General features: G+C 41.8%; 1 pseudogene; it reads right to left on the reverse strand.

Moving 5' to 3' along the window:
- Positions 1-795: 795 nt before the first annotated feature.
- LOC138790178 (U2 spliceosomal RNA) lies at positions 796-971 on the reverse strand (annotated as a pseudogene).
- Positions 972-13,426: the final 12,455 nt, after the last annotated feature.

Here is a 13,426-nt window from a genome sequence, read left to right on the forward strand (position 1 = left end):
CAGCGAGATCCGCTATGATGTTAGGTCCTGGCAGGTCCGCTGCGAGTATGTAAATCTCTTGCCCCTTAACCCCTTAATCTTCTCTCACTGTATACATTACCTGTCTTCAATCTTTGCTATACGCGGTCCCGGCTTCCTGCTCTCCCACCCAGCCAATCAATGTATTGCCTAGTGTATTGCCCACTGATTGGCTGGGTGGGAGAACAGTAAGCTGTGACGCTGTGACCTTCGATTGGCACAGTCATGACCAAATAGCAGGGTACAAAATTGGTTTTTATGATGACTAGGGTTCTTTAGCTGTCATGTTAGATCTCCTATTACAGCCTGCATTCTTTTTACTTTCACCTCACATTTTATTTTTATTATATATATTTTTTGCAGCTGCTCCTGCGGTCCGCTTCTCCCCGGATCCTGTGCGCTCTAGTATCAAGACTACCGCGGCCTGTGATCAGCTGACAGGCCGCTCTGAAGCTAGAGCGTGCGGGATCTGGAGTGAAGCGGACCGAGGAGCAGCCCTGTAGCGTGGATAGGTAATGTATATCATCAGTTGCCAGCCGCGCACCGCTATTACACCTAGCGGTGCGCGGTCAGCGCCTGACAAATATAGGTTCTAACCTATATCAACGATCAGCCGATGAACGTTGTCATCGGCTGATCGTTGTATTTATTACACGGAGCGATAATCGGCCGAATCGGCCAATTATCGTCCCGTGTAATAGTACCCTCACTTGTTATTATAGTATTAACTGCCATATAGTAGCAGTTTTTTTTTTTTTTTTTTTTTTTTTTGGGGGGGGGGGGGGCACTGAACCTGGAAGCACTTCAATACCAGGTCAATGCCTGGAGAGGACAAAGCAAGCTCTTTTTCAATCTCCCTATACTACAAAATATATTTAATAAACGGTCCCTAGATAGGGGACATATCAGATATTAAACTGGTAATAGTAGCAGTTTTATGTTGTCCTCTAAAACCCTCATTACTATACTTTGTTTTTAAACCCTCTATTAATGCACTTCAGAGGCTTTATATACAGTACAGTACTGTATAAGACTGCTGGATTGCATATACAGTAGTAGTACAGGCAGTGCACCACCATCTTCCATCTGTTACAGTGCTGGGATGGGGGGGGACTCTATACAGTAAAGGATGAATGGGGAGTTAGTGACTACTGTACTATAATTGCTGTTTTATTTTTTAAAATGTTTCTTGTGTATAATGTACTGTACAGTATAGTGCTGCTCTGTAATGTACTGCAGGGATTAAACTGGGCACTATACAATGTAATAAATGAATATTGTAGGTAATTATTGGTGGGTGCTGGGACCAATTGAACACATTTTCATTATTTTCTATGGAAAGACACTGCTCGGTTCTCAAACTGCCTTCCTGAAGGTACCACTGTATCTAGATACAGTTTTCAAAGACTGAAGAGGATGTCCAACAAGGTGTGTGCATACTGCAACACTACTTTTTTAGCAGACTTTTCTGAAAATAAAGTATTCTGCTCATAGGGTAAAATAAAAATGTAGATAGTAGAAAGGGCGTTGCAGCCGTTGAGTTATTTAGTTGATGCCAGTGGAAAGCAAGTGGAATTAGGAAACCATACAGTAGTCCTGCAGATGGACCTTTCCTCCAGGGGAATTTTTTTTATATGTAGCCTAATATTCTTATTTGTTGCAGCAGAGTGACTGCCAGTGAGTCCCAAATGAGTGATGATTAACATCCATTTCTCATAATAGAACAATGACTGAACAACTACAAAGAAACTAGTAGCTTAACATAAATTGATGAAAATATAACAAGTTTTACTACAACTTAAGATATTTCTTCTCCCAATTGAAGGGATTCACTTTGTATTACTGAAGTGTTTCTTCCCCCTACTGGTGAATTACAACTTTTTATTTATGTCGTAGAAGGATATTTTATGAGATTGATACTTAGCGACTGGTTGCTTGTGTTAGAAATAAGTCTTGTGTTAACAGCAGGAGAAATTATTAGTTTAGTTGAGTATAGAAAATTGGTATAATTAAAAAAAACAACACATTTTTTAAATACACGTACTTAAAAAAAAAGAAAAAAGTCTTGTGCTGTATATTCGCCTATAAAACACAAGATTACGGTATATTTATATATAGACATAAATGTTTTTAGACGTATACACAGATATTCTCACAAACACTTGTATTATGTGCCTAAGAGCTGTGGACACACACACACACACACACAAGCTATTTAAATATTTTTTTAACTTCAAATGTAAAAGTGCTATGCATTGCCATTTCCCTTATTGCAAGAGCAGTGTAAGGAGTTAAGTGGTAATTCTAGGGAACTACTTACTGGTCAGAAAGCACACTTAATATACCTTCTACTCTAGTGTAAGGAGGGAATTAACGATACATAGCAATACCACATAACACATTGCTGCTTACTGTAGTGAAGCAAGAACTCCTGTCAAAATAACAGGACTCCCTGCGTCTTCCAAGGGTTTTGTAAAAGTACTCTCTGCTTCACACTCCTGTGGCAAGGCCTGAACAGGCACTTTCCTCCCCAGTAGCGCTCCAGTCATCCCTAAATGATCACTCAATGCCAAAAAGGAAACAAGCAAGAGGAACAAGACAAATGGGGAGCAGGTGAGTTTTTTTATAACATTATCTCTGAGGCTGAGCAGCTAGGCATATAGTTTAACAAAAGATTATGTATAAGACGACCCCCAACGTGTCCAGCTAAAATATAGATATACTCACAGTAAAAGATTACCCCTCTTCCAATTCACACCAAATAAACATTTATAAAAACATCAGACAGCAGCGAGATCTGAGAGGCAGAGAAGGAGGTACAGTAATACTGGTAAGATACAAGAGTGGGCCAGGTACTGTAGGTGAAAGAGATGTGTTTTTCTGGGCACAGCGCCACTCTACCATATCTCTTTTTTCCATACCCCAGATATCTGCAGCTTGCTCTGCCCTTCATATGGTCGCCGCATATGGTGCGGGAACTTAAAAACGGCCACATTCCGGGCATATAAGGCGACCGTATGAAGGGCAGAGCAAGCCACAGATTATCCAGTTCAGTTCCAAAGTTTATCAGCACCCTCCCTATATGACGACACTTGGCATATAAGACAACCTCTGACTTTTGAAAAGATTTTCCTGGGTTAAAGAGTAGTCTTATACGTAGGAAAATACAGTTATTTAGATGTGAACAAATCCCTTTTTTTTTTTTTTTGTAAAAACTTGTGTAAATGTGAATTGATTTACCCCATAGGCCTTAGGTCTGGCCTAGTAGACATCTGTAAGGAAGTTTCTATTGTTTACTTCAGTTTGCGCTTCTGGACAGAAGGCTGTACAGATCCTATTATCTACAATGTCTACAAAGCTTAGCAAAGTAAAGTTTTTCTGAAGTTCTAGAGCCTTAAAAGGTGCTGAAAGAATTGTAAAAGTGATTCAGTGTGTACCCTGGCAATCCATTTCATGTCTTTCATGCTCACTTCATTACTAACCAGCATAGAAACGTCATTGGACTGATACTTTCTTTAATGTTAATTTTCTAACATTTGCTTGCATGGTTATATAAAAAGAGCACATAACCTTGACAAAGGAAAGTTACATAGCACTGAAACATCAGCACAGCCTATTCTTCTCTTAACACTATTTTTGAATCTAGTGAGTGCTTCCTGTCTTTTCTCTGAATACACATCTATAGAAGATAGGTGCATGTGAATTACAAATCACCTTATCATTTCATAGACCCTTGTGAGGGATGAAAAACTGAGAATGAGTCATCCGCTGGCATAGCTGAAATGTAATTAAAAATGGTTGAAATAAAAAATAGTAAGTACATAAATAATAAACTGCACACCAAGAAGCCATTAAGACAAGAGATGAAGGGAAAAAAGGTAGGACCAGGGTTATTCACTTTCACCCACATTAGTGTTCCCGCCAGCACGTACGCTGTGGTTGACAATTACGTGCAGAGTCTATGCTGTTCTGTGATGGAACTTTCAGGTTTAATTCAGCTTCATATTAAAATATTCCCTGTTATTTATTAAAATAAACTGCCATGAGTCAGTATCTCTTAGGAAGCTATGCTTACGTTTTTCTTCTCTCTTAAAGATGTTTGAAGCAATGTCTTCTTAAATGAAAGCCTACAGGACCAGATTCAGAAACCCCCAATAAAAGTCGTCACTGCAGGGTAGGTAATATTTACAACATACATACTACCTTTTAAAATGAATGGGCTACTGTGTACAGTAATACAGTATATAGAGGAGCTGGTTTAGACAAAGCAAGATGTCCTTTTCTTTGTTAGTGTCTCTGCGCTAGGGCTTGTGGAAGGGGTCCTGAGTTGGAGCTTCACCTCCCTGATGTCTTTAAACCCCAATAGCTTAATGTGCAGGACCCAAGAACAATATTGCATATCCAATTAACTGAAGATAGGTACAGTGTGGCAGAACTCTTTGCATCTATTCAAGGCCAATTCAAGATTTTGTGCTGCCTGAGGAAAAAAACAGAGAGAGCAGCTGCAGAACATCTTGGAAGCAAATTTTTCACCTGAGACACTGACATACACAACACACCCCACTACTACAGACATATACCTATACACACAAATACATACTGATAATATGGCCATACTGGTAATATGGCCCTACAGACACACACACACACACACACAGATACACACATACATACACACACACACACACACACAGTGATAGTGTTAGTTTCACACATCGTGTTTTATTAGTAAAGAACGGACGCTGATAGCTAGGGTTCACGGGGCTCCATATAAAAAAAAACTGTATGGGGCCCCCTCCACCATGGGTATGTTGTGTTGATGAGAGAACTGAAAGTGTTTAAATGTTCAGGGGAGTTTACTGAGCCATGTGCTCAGATGAAGGGGGAAACAAAGGAAAAAAAAATAAAAAAGATTTTTATTTTTTTTTAAGGAAGATTTTTTGGAATTTTTTTTAATAGGATTCTCGTCACATGACCTGTCACATGACACTTATGCCTAATAGATTAGTAATCACATGATATGACTCCTGGCTTTGGTCTGATCATGTGATCTGATCATGTTACTGCTCTTAGTCCGATCATGTGATGGTTCTCTCTGCGCTTTATGAGTTTAAACACAGAGTAGTTCCGCCTGCTGCATGGAGGGAATCCATAAGAAATTGCCCTTTTCCTTTCCTTATGCTTCAAGATGTGGTAAGTGGACTAATATAGTCCATATATTAGGACTAGTCCATATATATAGTCCATATATTGATATGCAGAACTGTGAATAAGGTTGTTCATTAGGAATTGATATATGTACACTGGCTTGCCCGTCATGAATTGATTTACTTACCCTCACATGAATTTGATTTTATATGAACTATATGGGAGATGTACATATGGATTGATTTTATGGACTTTGTATGAAGGTTTTATGTGTGTATTTTTTATGTGAATTCTGTATATGTCACCTTGACTATGTAAAGTTTGCACTGATGTGTATAGGGTTAACTACCCGAGAGGAGGAAATTGACTGCCCCTCCTTTAGCCTAATCATTGTGATTCCTTGCTGTATTTAAGTATGGTCAGTGTCATGAGCATACTTTGTTTGTCCTGAATGTGACGAAGGGGCGCCATATGCAGCGAGCCGGGGTACTTGGAAGAGAGTGAGGGGAATGAGGAGAGGCTGATGATGGTAGTAGTCTCTCCTGAGTGTGGCGCTGAGCTTGTCAATGAGGGGAGGCACCGAGGGCTGCAGAGTGAGGGTGTGCTATACCTGCAAGATAGCTGGATCTTGTCACGGTCACAGGTGGGCACGAGGGCTTCTGAAGGTACAGGGGGACTCTCTGGCGCTTCCCTGAATTCTCTCTCTTCTGTGGGCTACTGCAGAGGTTCCTGTAAGGGGGCTGCACCTGTGTGTAAGGTGGTCAATGGTGTGGACCTGTAGTTCCCCTGGCGCCAACCCCAAATACTGCTGTCCGGTACAATGGCCCTTGATGGTGGTGTGGTGCTGATAACCAGGACAACAGGGAGACAAGGAGGGAGGCAGTATAACAATAACTCCTTTACTGATAGACTTGCAGGTGTTTTACAGTCCTGTGGCATACAGCGATGAATACTGGCGGCTTTGACTGGGTTACTGCACTTGTGAAGGGTCTGGTGGTGTGTGGGACGCTGATCGGCACTGTGATCCTGTGGACCTCTTCCCCAATGGTGCTTGAGTCTGTTTTCCCTCTCAGTCTGCTAGGGAGCTTCCTGCTTTAGTGTTTAGTGCTTTTCGTGTTTTGTGTGAACATCGGTTTCTCCTTCGTTGTTTGGTGGTGAGCGCAATCTCCAGGTAATTTTTTTGTCATTTTTTGGCACTATTTGGATTTACATGTGCTCAGATGAGTCAAAGGTTTAGTTCAATTCTGGTCCAGAAAACAGAATAGTAAAAAGGTCAGTGGACAGTGATGTGTCTTCAGTTTAGTTTCCTGTTCTCGTGTCTATCAGGCCATGGCTGGCTAAAACACCTAGGGGGACATTTATGAAAGTCCCACCAGAAGCGTGTGCTAGGGAGAAGGTGCAGATTCGCCCCTTCTGTATGGTGTACACCTGCTGTATCCCCCGCTAGCCCAAGGGCGAGCAGAGGGGTGGAAAGGCGGGGAGGAGGCGTCGCCTCCTCCAGTGCCTTATTTATCATGATTTACACCTTGCAGGCGTAAATCATGATCTAAATCTACACCTGCTGGAAGCCAGTCTTCATTAATTCTCCTCTTGAGTGTAATTGCCACTGATAAGGGACCAAAACATGTCCAAACTAGGGGGTTATCCAAGTCCTCCAAGCCGTGCAATCCACAGGGAGCTTTAGTTGCCTAACAATGTTTGAAGAAGAGCAACTAAACAATATGCCTTGCTGCAACTCACAGGACTTAAGGGTAGACTGACAGCTGGCTTGCCCAGTGCTTCTCCTGGGGCCTGTGCTACTGGACGTGTCACTCGGTGTACTCACCGAGCATTGTTGGATCATTCATAGCCTTGAGTGCGGGTAAAATAGGCCTCTCAAAGCTCCTCAATAGCTGCATGCTGGAATGTCTCCTCTCTCCCACCACCCGGCTTAATTGACACCTGAAAGAGTCCCCAGGAGCTTTAAGTATGGGAGAGGGAGTTAGAAATGAGTGCACATAATGTGTACATACATATTACATACAAATATGCACTATACATACACACATCATACACAGATATAAATCGACCACTAAAAAAAGCAATTGTACTGGTAAAGCCCCAGTATTACTGAAGTGCATGCAGTATTTGGCTGCCTAGTAACGCCTCTGAGCAGTACAGTGTAATACTACATGTTCTGCCAGGGCTGTAGCTAGGGGGGGGGGCAGCTGCCTCCGGGCACAAGCCTGTGGGGGGCGCCAGTCTCCCTTGACACAGAACGCCTCTGTCAGCAGCTTTATTCCAACAGGTGTATTAGGCGCCCTGTTGCTTTAAAAGCTGCTGGCAGCAGTCCTGTATTGTGAGGGGGAGGGGTGTGAGGCGCCTCCAGCTCGGTGGGGGACATGTGACACGTGCAGCTCTCCGGCTGGCCCCGATCCGTCCCGAGCTACAGAGGGAAGAGGAGTGCAAAGCAGAGCTGAGCAACAGGGACTTCCTGCTGCTCTAATAATGCTCTTCAGCCATGCACACACAGCCAGCAGCATCCAGTGACAGCCTCTCCTCCCCCGACCCGGCCTGGATACAGAAGAAGACAGGTCATGTAAGTCCTGCTGTCTCCTATTACATTAGGGCTGAGCTGGGGGCAGAGGGTGGGGGTCACTAGATGGCACAATGTCAGAGCCTGGATGGATGTGTGTATGTGTAGGGAGCTGGGGAAGGGGTCGCTGTGGCTGTGGGACAGCAGTTCAGTGACAGGGCAGGAGCAGGGTGTGTGTGTGTGTGTGTGTGTGTGTGTGTGTGTGTATCAGCTTCTTTCTCTGGATTCCCTACTTTCTCCTTATCAGTAACTTGCATTTATGTATTGCTGACAGTTTAACCCTTTCACTGCCTTCCTGCAACTCATGGACCAGTTACCTGTGCAGGCAGTGTAAGGGTTAAACCCGTCTGTCTGCTGCAATAAAAAGGTCTCTGATGAGGAGAAACTGAAGGAGCAAGAGAAGTGATTATTATTCACAGTACAGGCCCATATTCCTATGGCATACATGGCCCATTGTCCAAAGATCTAGTCAGCTGATAGGAGACATGTCAAACGTTTTGATCGGTCGGGGTTTGAGTGTTCACACCGGTACCGATCAGGAGAATGATCCGGGAGAGGACAGAGCCTCAGCGCTCCCTGCTCTGTCACATGACATAGACTAATTGTCTATGTAAGTCTATGGAGCCCGACTGATTTCACAGAGTGGGAAGTGGACTGTGCCGAGTACGGTGTTCTCCCGTCTCATTCTCCCGATCGGTACAGGTGTAAACACTCAGACCCGGACCGATCAAAACAAGGTGTGTGACATATCAAAAGGGTTTTTTTTATGGTTACAGTGACACTTCAAGCATTAATGCATTAAGTCTAAGGTGATATATATCTGAGGTGATATGTGTCGTTATATGTGTGGTGATATGTATGGTGATAATATTTGGTGATATGTGTGGGGATTAGAGATGAGCGAACCAGGTTTGGGTTCGAGTCGATCCGAACCCGAACTTTCGGCATTTGATTAGCAGTGGCTGCTGAACTTGGATAAAGCTCTAAGGTTGTCTGGAAAACATGGATACAGCCAATGACTATATCCATGTTTTCCACATAGCCTTAGGGCTTTATTCAAGTTCAGCAGCCACCGCTAATCAAATGACGAACGTTCGGGTTCAGATGGACTCGAACCCGAACCCGGCTCGCTCATCTCTAGTGGTGATATGTGTGGTGATATGTATGGTGATATGTACAGTATGGTGATCTGTATGGTGATATGTGTGGTGATAATATGTTAATATTATATTTCTGTTCTATCCCCTGGGGTTCTGGGGTCACCTCCGCATAATGAGCCTTTACAGAACATCTCGGGGGAATTTATCAAGACTAGCATACCTGTACACTGGTCCTAGATAAAGCCCCATCCCTATGCACATTGTAGTAAGAGGAGCATGCCTCTAAGTAAATCCGTGGGACCTACACCTTTTCACTGGTGAATGCCAGGGCCATAAATGTTACATTTCCCTTATGTATTCTGATCTTCTATAATGTATTCAGTGTACAATGTTCCTAGGACTCTCCAAGTACAACAGCTGCAAACACTACAACTCCCAGAATTTACTGATGGCCTTAACCTCTCAGGATATGCTGGGAGTTGTAGTACATATGAACAAAGAACTCAAGGGGTTTTACCCTCAGAAACTATCCTTTGGGCACCAGGTGAAGGCAACTTCAGTTTATTTTTTGAGACCCTGCGTGAACTGTACAGGACCCTGAAAATGATCCAGTCCTGTACATAGAAAGTAATTTGGAGCCTCTAGGAGCTCTTTCTGACTGTTGTATTTACGGACTTGCTTCATCTATATTAGTTATCTGTTATTTTTCTTTAAAGTGTCACTGTTGTTATAACTTTCAAAATCTAAATCAACAGTAGATGTGATGTAAAGCAAGGTTTGCAATATACATTCATTATTTTTGTTGCTGTTATCATGCTGTAAAAAAAGCTGAAATTACCAGAAATCCAGGTCCAGTCTCCTGAAGGCAGATGTTCTGACTTGTGCTGATTGTAAAGAACTGACTAAACACAGGAATTTCAGCCAGTACAGAGAGTCACGGCTCAATGTGTCCATCAGTCACATTACTATCTTCTCTCTGTGAGCGCTCAGATGACCTGGGAAACACAGGACTTCCTGTTTTCTGAATCTTTGAGAAAAAAAAAACTGTCAGAAAACAGGAAGTGCTGTGTTTTCCGTGATAACAAAATAAATAAATAAATAAAAAATAATGAATGTAAATTGCAAACTTGCTTCATATCACAACTACTGTTGATTTAGAGTTTCAAAGTTATACGGCAGTGACACTTTAAATCTTTGTCTCTTTACCAGTTTTCCATAGAAGGGGAGAACACAGACTGCATAGGGCCCTTTGTGCAAAAAATGTGCTTGGGCCCCCCTAACCAAACCACGCCTCCACATTCCTCCCTCACCCAGGTGCATATCAATCTATGCAAATCTATATTGCATTTTTTTACTGCTTAGGCTATGTTCACACTACGTAAATTAACAGCCGTTGTTTTCACCTGGCCAGACGTGTGCACCTGAAACTTCGGCCGTAGAAATATGGCCATACGGTCTGGTCGTGAAACTACGGCCGTTGTATAATTTTGCTTGACTCCATGCTTGGAACCATGAAGACAATGGCCGTTGTCTGATACGTACTGTGCATTGTACGACCGTAGTTCGTATATATTGCAGCCAAGGCATAAACCTCAAAACTACGGCTTTAAAACCCATTTCCTTCTTATCCCTTACCCTGCTTACAGCTGACTGTCAATCAAGCAGGGTCAGGTATAGAAGGGGCAGTTCTGGGGTATTTCAGGGAGCTTGGGGAAATCATTTTTCTATGTTCTGTAAGCACAAACAGATATGCTAAGGATAGTATGAGTTTTCTTGATCTAACAGCTATCTAACATTCATAAATTACATCTAGCAGATTCACTTTAAGAGGTAGTTAAGGTATTCTGCACGGAGCAGAGCAGGGAGGTGTGCTTTTAGGCTGTGGGAGGTCTTTATGCGGATAGGAACCCTGGGTTATTACCTAGCTTGCCCCCAAGATAATACCAGATGATCATTAGCCTTACCCAAAACACTATGCAAACAGTTTCAGTGTTGAATTGTATTGTAAGGGAGACCAAAAATTCAACCTCTTACATGTGTCTCATAATACAGGTTGTGGTTGAGTAGAAAGCATCTCACATGAAAGCAAAATACATAATGTAATCTACTTTGCAATATCTACAAATGTTCTCTTTTAATATATCAAATTCATTATTCAACAGCAAGCAAAATGCAATCTAAAAATAATGTCTATAAATAATACATTCAATGTATATTTAGAGTATGTACATCAAAAAGGGAAAGTGCATCATATAGTGGTAAGATGTCATCTGAGTTGACTTACCTAAGATAATCAGTATTCTATAAAATTAAAGTGAAAAAAATTAATATTACCTTTAACTCTTAATTGTCTTTTATAATGAATTTGCCTTAGCTGAAAATCAATGGATGAATCAGAGCTACTCAACAGGTTGTGATGAAGATACAAGTCATCCAGCTTCAGGAAGTGAACATGAGATCATGCAGTGGCTGTCTATTTAAAACGGTTTTTTTTTTCCTAACCAGCCCATAAATAGATTTCTGTGAGAAGTTTTAGTAGAGCCTGAGAGGGCAGTAGATCAGCAGGGCAAAGGGTTGTTACATTATACAAAGACTCAAGGCATCTGGGGTTGTTAAACTTTAAAAAAGGTTGGAGGTAACTTGCTTTGACAGGAAATGTCAGTGAAATTAATTAGTTAAATTAACCCCCTTGGCGGGGGGGGGGGGGGGGCAGACTGTGTTAGCTGTTGGGGAGGGGGAGGGGGGGTGTGATACTTACGTAAAGATCTGGGATTGCATCTATTGCATTATAGCCACCAGCTTCCTTACAGTATATCAACTTGAAAAATATTTTAGTTTCAGTTATGCTTTTGTAAATGAAAGATAGCAAAGTTAGAACAAAAATATGCCATGTTAAGTAAATATATAGTAAAGAAGTTGGCTGCTATAATGCAGTAGATGGGGAGGGTATTGCGTCTATTGCATTAAAGCCACCAGTTTCTTTACAATATGAACGTAATACGCCATATTTTTGTTCTAATTTTGCTATTTTTTATTTACAAAGGAAAACTGAAATGAAAATATGCCGTGGTAAAGGAAACCAATCAGCACAATGGTGCTGACATGGTTCCCAGCTATAGATTTACTGTGCAGCTCCCCTACCATATGAGCCGGGTCTGCAGTAGTATCTTTACATCGGGAAAAAGGTGTTTTTAATGCGACTTGCAAGCCCAGGAGAGGGGAGGCAACTAGTCATCTGGGCAAAGAGCCACCCGTGACTGTCTGCCTGTCACTGTGCTCTGTGGGGATGATTGACAGGCAAACAGACATGTAAGGGGCAATGACAGACAGAGAGCTGTGACTAGTAACGGAGGGCTAATAGCATGGCTGCTATGCTAGGGGAGATGCCCCCAAAGGAGCACAGTCTGGCCCCCCCAGGTGGTTAACTAAACCCCTTGGGGACCAAACTGTCATGTTTAAATTAACTAAGTACCAAACGGGGGTCAACTGGTTAAATACTTGAGGGTTGAGGGCACTCTTAAGCCTGTTAAAAAGTTTCCTCAGCAGCCTTTCAGCAAGCTTTTTTAACCTAGCACCTGAGCAGCTTGCAGTACTAGCTCAAGTATCAAGTACTTTTGAGTAGTCCAATACTTGAGTAAATACTATACTCAAACAAGTGTGCTTGCTCATCTCTAATCATGACTAGTTTTAATAACTCATTAGATTCCATTAATAGCAGTGTCATCTAAGGTGTTTGACAGAGTAAGGGGGCTCTCACTTTCTGTCTATAAGCGCCTTGAGATATGTTGATAGTGGGTTACCATGCTAACTGGCAGCCAAAAAAAAGTTTGTACATATGTAATTTTTATTCTTGCCACTAAGTCCAATAATAAGCTGACACTTTCTGCTCTCTAGGAAAACCTTTTCAGCATTCACTCAATGTTTCTATAGGCAGAATTAGAATGAAATTCTGCTTATAGATCGATAAGATGGGATGAGGTCATTTACACTGGGTGAAGGTCAGAGGTCACATTTCCCCCTCTCTGCACTCTGTTCTCTGTATAGCTCTACAAAAGTCTTCCATAGAAGTGAATAAGGTCCTCTACAGACTAATGTTTCCTATTTCCATGGGGTTTGCTAAAAAGCATGTTTCTAAATAGTGTACAAAAGGCAAAAAATTGGGGAAAAAGTAAAATAAAAAATAGTAACAGATTACAAAATTTTTTTTTAGAAAAAATTCTGTATTTTGCTCTACTGTGCAAAATCTAGGGGACACATTGCCTTTTAGACCCACAGACAAATTTCGGGCGATCCTCGCATTTAAAGCCGGCAGGGGTCTGCGCCGTCTTATCTCGGCTCGGCTGCAGTAGCCAAAAGCAATAGAGCCCAGATCTCATTGATCTATGCAGTATAACTATATTGCATAGATATCAATGATAGATCAGAGCAATCATACTAGAAGTCCACCAAGAGGACATCTAGTATGTGTATAAAAAAATAAATAAATGTTTTTTTATTAATACAAAATCTCCTCCCCTAATAAAAGTAAGAATCCCCCCTTCCCCATTTTATAAATAAAAATAAATAAATAAATAAACATGTTTGG

The sequence above is a fragment of the Dendropsophus ebraccatus genome, chromosome 4, assembly GCF_027789765.1.
Source record: "Dendropsophus ebraccatus isolate aDenEbr1 chromosome 4, aDenEbr1.pat, whole genome shotgun sequence".
Lineage (NCBI taxonomy): Eukaryota > Metazoa > Chordata > Amphibia > Anura > Hylidae > Dendropsophus > Dendropsophus ebraccatus.